A 6054-nucleotide genomic window follows, 5' to 3' on the forward strand; every position below is an offset into this window, starting at 1 on the left:
TCCCCAGGGTATCCTGGGATTTTTGAACCCACACTTGGATTTAGAAACCAGCCTCAGAAGAAGCTGCAATCCAGCATGCTGTTGCTTGAGCCCCATCTCTTTGGACCTTCCTCAAATAAGTGGCAGCAAATAGAGCAGGAGTGGGGAGCACCTATGGCCCTACAGATGTTGCCAAACTAGCAAGTTTCATCAGCCCCATTCAGCATGACCAGAGGCCATGGATGATGGGAGTTGTAGTCTGGCAACAGCTGGGAGGTTGCACATTCTCCACTCAAGAGATAGAGCATTGGCATAGGAACAAGTTCAAGGAGGTTAACCTGGGAAGATTATGAGATGAAGTAGATTGTATTGCCCACTACAGCAGTTGAAGGATTCTTCCTGGAGTAATAGACTAAGCAGGGCTAGCTAATCTAGTGCCCTTCAGATGATGCTGGGCTGCAACACACATTGTCGCTGAGCATTGGCCATACCGCCTAGGGCCTCTTACTAGCCAAAGGAATGTACACGGCTGATAGTTAACTCTTTATTCTCAAAGATAACAGTGCTTCTACAGCTCTGGATAGCAATATTGTGTCTAAGCAGCTATTCCCAGGTTGGTATTGTATGCAGCAGTTGCCACTCCTCCACCAGTTTATGTACCTCTCATCAATGTGCTGCACACATGCAGCCAGAGATTACGCCCATGTGGCAACTTCCACTGCTCATCCCTTTTCAGTCCCCTCCTGGTTCTGGGAGACAGTGGTGCAAGAGAGGCAGGGGAAGCACATGGCCCTTCACTAGCGTAATTTGGCTCTTCCTTTTCTTCTGACCCATTCTGTGCTCCACCCTCCACCTTTGAAGCGTCCCCTGCCTCTGGTTCATGCCTCCTGGCTAGTACAGTTCCCCACAAATCACTGACCCGCTCTCTAGAGTCAAGACTCCAGCCCTGCTTCCCCAGTGCACACGTGTCTCTGTCCTGCCAGTCCCTGGCACTATTACCTATCTCCTGTCTCCTCTTCTCACCTCCATGAAGTTCCTCAAATGCAATCTCTCATTCTGCTACACCCACAGAGAATGCCCTCTCCAGGGCCACACACAAGCTTTAGAGAATGGTGCAACTACAAAGAGGTCCCCTCTCTGCTGATTGAGGGTCTGTAGGGAAGAGGGTGGTCTGGGGTATTTGCAGCCAAAGTCATTTAATGCTTTAAAAATTAGCATGGGCACCTTTAATTGGGCCTGGAAATGAACTGGCAACCAGGGCAGGTGTTTTAAAATGGGATATGTGAGTTTTGAATGGAATCCCAGTCAATAATCTGACTGTTGCATAAGACATCTGTCTCTGCAGTCATAATAACCTGGAAACTACTGTTTTCATGGTAGTCAATTAAAACACAAATAAATCCAAAAGCCACAGTTGAGTAATAATCTTTTATTAAGATCAGCTAAATTACCACAAAACAGTTAATGCTGACAGTGTGAGTGCTGGTGCAATTCCAAACTCTGTAACCACCTCTCTAGCTGCTTGAATACTTACTGATGGCCAATTAATGATCATAACCAAATCTGGGCAAGCCCCTCTAAAAGCAAAGGTGGTCCAAGCACGGTTAGAAGTGTGGGTATCAGATTTATCATGCTAAGTACAGGGGAGCACACTGTATGGCAACGACACTGCTGCTAATTCAGCCTTCCCCAATCATCTGGATATTTTGGATTCCGTCTCCCATCAGGTAGCTCAGCAGGTCAGTGATAATAGGAGTCAAATTCCAAAACATCTACCTGCTGTGGAAACCTGCCTTAAAGAGATATGTGTAACTAGACCTCCAGCTAATCGCTGAAGAGACTTTTTTTAAAAAGTGAGGGGTAAATGCCAAACTGAGGTTTTTTTGTGGAGGGGGGGGTTCATACTGACAAATCTTTCCCCCCAACATTTATTCGGTGCTTCAGTCTGAGACCTCATTCATCTACTCTAGCAGTTTCCCCATAAAAGCTGTCTTTTCCTTTTCCTACAAGCACACAGAAACCTTACAGGATATTCATTGCATTACATATTCTTGAATGCAAGTGTGAGCCATCTTCTTTTAAGCTTTCTTGTTTAGAAGATGGCCTTAAATTTTATACTGATTTATTTGTAAAATGCTGGACAAGATATAGGTGCCTGTCTTTCTGGCGTAATAAGTAAAGCACAACACAGATGCTATACAGATGGGGGAAAAGTCTCTGTGGTGGGGGCCGTCAGGTTGAGACAATGCCTGAACAGGTATCAAAGCTCAGGCAAAACATAGACATTAAAATTAAGCAAAACCAAGAAGCAGGGTGAAATTTACCTATAAATATTGCAGAGCTGGAAAGAGTTTTTGTGTATGTGTGCCTAAAATATTGAATGTTTAAAAAAAACAAAATGAGCCTCCCTTATAGAAATAATAGGAGCTAACTGGCGCTGTGGGTTAAACCACAGAGTCTAGGACTTGCTGATCAGAAAGTTGGCGGTTCGAATCCCCGCCACGGGGTGAGCTCCTGTTGTTCGGTCCCTGCTCCTGCCAACCTAGCAGTTCGAAAGCACGTCAAAGTGCAAGTAGATAAATAGGTACCGCTCTGGCGGGAAGGTAAACAGTGTTTCCGTGCGCTGCTCTGGTTTGCCAGAAGCGGCTTAGTCATGCTGGCCACATGACCCAGAAGCTGTACGCCGGCTCCCTTGGCCAATAAAGCGAGATGAGTGCTGCAACCCCAGGGTCGGCCACGACTGGACCTAATGGTCTGGGGTCCCTTTACCTTTACCTTATAAAGTGTCATACTGAGAAGGAACTTGATGCACATTTTTATTATTATTCTATGATACTAAAATAGATGAAATCTGGAATTTCAGTGCACTCATCAGATGTTATGTGATTATTTTCTGGTATTTGTCCCCCCTACAGATATATATACTACAGACCTCAAGGGGTGCAGTGCTGACTTTTGAGAGAAACAGTTTTATACAGATTAGTCTTTGTTATTTCTTATAAATTTCTGATAACATTTTACTTTTATTTTATACTTGGAAGAACTTTATCATTTCTAGAAGACATCTGCTTTTGAAAATTGAAGTTAGCAATTTTGGGGAGCAGGTACAAGTCGTTAGCCTTGTCTAGGGTGCAAAATAACCTGGCACTAGCACAGACTGCACTGAATCAGTACTACACCTGTAAGTCTTCTTTGTTAACAAACTCAGTTCTCTCTAGCCTAATTTTTCTTATACAGTATCCTTTTTTTGGATTGGTAATAATTTTTATAAGCACAACTGCTTTACTGTGAAAGTATTTGCTGGCCAGCATGTCTGCTGTGCTTCCACAAGAGGGTGCTGCGTACCAGCATTCTAGAGAGAGCATCACAAACCACATGCATGCAAAGATGTGTTTTGCCACACGATGTCAGCATAGGACTGTTTGTGCCCCAGATGCGTTCCTTCTGTGTGTGCTATAGGTAAGATCAAGTATTTCTGAATTAAAGTGTGAGGTCTTCATTTGCTATGACCATAACAGCATTTGACTAGGATAAAAGCTAATGCAAAAAAAAAAAAAAAAAAAGGGAAGGGGATGCTAATTGAGAAAATGCATGCTTGGAGGAGAGATCTCTTTCACATTAGCCATTTCCTCCAGCATGTATCATGCATTTGCTCATATTTTCTAAGAGAGCCATAGGATGTCGCTGCCAACCCACTGCATCTCAAGGTTTCCCTTGCCATCCTCCCAGCTTTGTTTAAGACTGCGTTTGTGCTGAATTTTTTTTTTGACTGGCTTTTCTTTTATGTGTACTTGATATTTTATAAATTTTATAAAAGGATAAAATGCTCAAACATTTGCCGCTTTGTATTTTTAAATTAAAAAACACTGTTCAGTGAGGCAGTTGTCACTCTTGCAAAGCCCAGTCAAGCTACCATAGATAACTGGGCACCTTTCAGAAAGGTTAAAATTCTCTTTGGGAGCAATACTGAATATAAACAGCTGCTGAGTGGGATTTTAACCTGCATTGGTGGTTTGTACCTCTCCCATTACACCTGTTAAGTACCAGTATTCCTTCTCCTGTTCCTTTTAAGCAGCTGGCAACTGTCTTCCTCCTCTACCTGATTCTCAGTTTGTGTTTGGACTGAAATGCAAGTTATTGCAATGTGATTGTTCCATAAATGCTAATATTTGCCTTGATTAATTTTAGGGAAATTAGGGGAAATTAATAGGTGCCACTGTTACCATATTGGCCTGAATATAAGCCTCACTTTCCCCCCAAATTCTGACCTTTGGCAACACAGCATGGTCCCCCCCCCCAGTATGTAGCCAGCAGCAGCGAGGAAGGGAGTGGCTTATATTCAGGTTTTTCCCCTCCCCCCTCCAATTTTAAAGGTGCGACTTATGTTCAGGCCAGTACGGTATCTTGCTTGTGCAAAGGAACAAGCAAGAGTCACACTAGTTGTTATGGTTAGAATACTTACTTACACAGAATACCTGGTGGTGAGTAAAAGAGCTTTTGTGGCTTGGAAGCACCCATAATGCAGTGCTACAGAATGGAAAAGGTGGTTAGTTCAGTACAAGGCAAAACATAGGTCACCTCCAACTCACTTTGCCTGGACCAAGAGCTTAATTATGGAGATAGCAGGGAATTCCCTTTTGTGGCAGTTGGAGGTGGATGTTTAGAAAGCCTACAGAACTGTATGGAGATAACCAAGACAGTGAAAAGTTCATATATGCAAATAGAAACAGTCTAGATCTCGCAAGAGCTGTAGGTGAGCAGATCTGTGAAGTATAAAAGGTCATAAGAAATGAGAAAGATGAGATCCAACAGTTCTCTGTCCTGGAATACAGAGATGCTGAGCTGGGTTTTCTGGGGAAATCACAATGACTGAGTAGCACTGAACTCCCCATATTCAAAATCAGTCGATGTGCAGGGAGTTCAATTTTGATTTCTGCAGGGTTCAGATACAAGCGCCTGACCTCATGCACCTGAACCAAGCAGGATTGCATACATGGTGTGGAATCACATAATAGCAACAACATTAACATTCATCCATAGCAGACAATGAAGAACTGGGTGGAAACTGAATCGCAGTGAAATGGAAACAGCACTGCTTATGAAAAATGCAGGTTGGGCCAGAAATTGCTGCCTTCTTACATCCAAACCTATAGATCCTATCATTCCTATTGGCCATGCTGGCTTGGGTTAATGTGAGTTGTAGTCCAATAACATATGGACTACAATAACACATGCTCCCTAACCCTGCTATATTCACTCTGGACTTGATCTACTCCAGACAGTGGCATAACTGCCAGTCACAGATGATGTACATAACTGAAGCTGGCACACAAGTATAAGATCTGGAATAGGCACAGGTTGCCACTTGTACTTCCCATGATAAAAGCTGAATCTAGAACATCACCAGACTGTGGATCTGATCCTTTTTAAGGGGATTTTAAGCCTGTCCAGAACAGGTTGAGGAACACCACTCTAGGCATATGAATCACCCAGCAGCAGCATCCCTGTCTTGTCTGGATGGAGCTTCCGTTTATTGGTCCTCAGCTTGTCCATACATAGATCCAAGTACTGGTGCAATGCTTCTGCCACCTTGCCTGAATCAGATGTACAAGAGAAATTGAACAGGTTGCCATCTGCATATTGATTCACTACAATTTCCCATGAAAACATGGCTCTTGGTTGGTGGTAGTAGAGTTCCCACGGATGATGTGAAAGCTTCTCAATGTTGCTATGTTAGATTTTGTTAGCTCTTGCGCCATTTTGATTGTGCTGCTTGTTGAGCCTAGGACCACAACTAAGCTGCTTTAGCCCTTGTGTTGTGGCTTGCCAGTGGCACAGGAGGACCAAAGGATCAGCCTGTAAATTATTTAAATGAAGAATGATAAGCTTTCTGGATGCAAAGCTTGTTCAGTGCATAGTACTGGTACTGTTCCATTATAAATAAATTTAAAAATAGACAACAGTATTGGATTAACTAGAATTTGGCACAAGGCATCAAGAACCGGCTGCCCAAACAGAGAGTACCCTAAACACTTAAACTTTCATTTTTCCAAGGAACAGAGGTTTTATTCTAGC

Source organism: Podarcis melisellensis (assembly GCF_964234715.1).
Source record: "Podarcis melisellensis genome assembly, chromosome: 5".
Classification (NCBI taxonomy): domain Eukaryota; kingdom Metazoa; phylum Chordata; class Lepidosauria; order Squamata; family Lacertidae; genus Podarcis; species Podarcis melisellensis.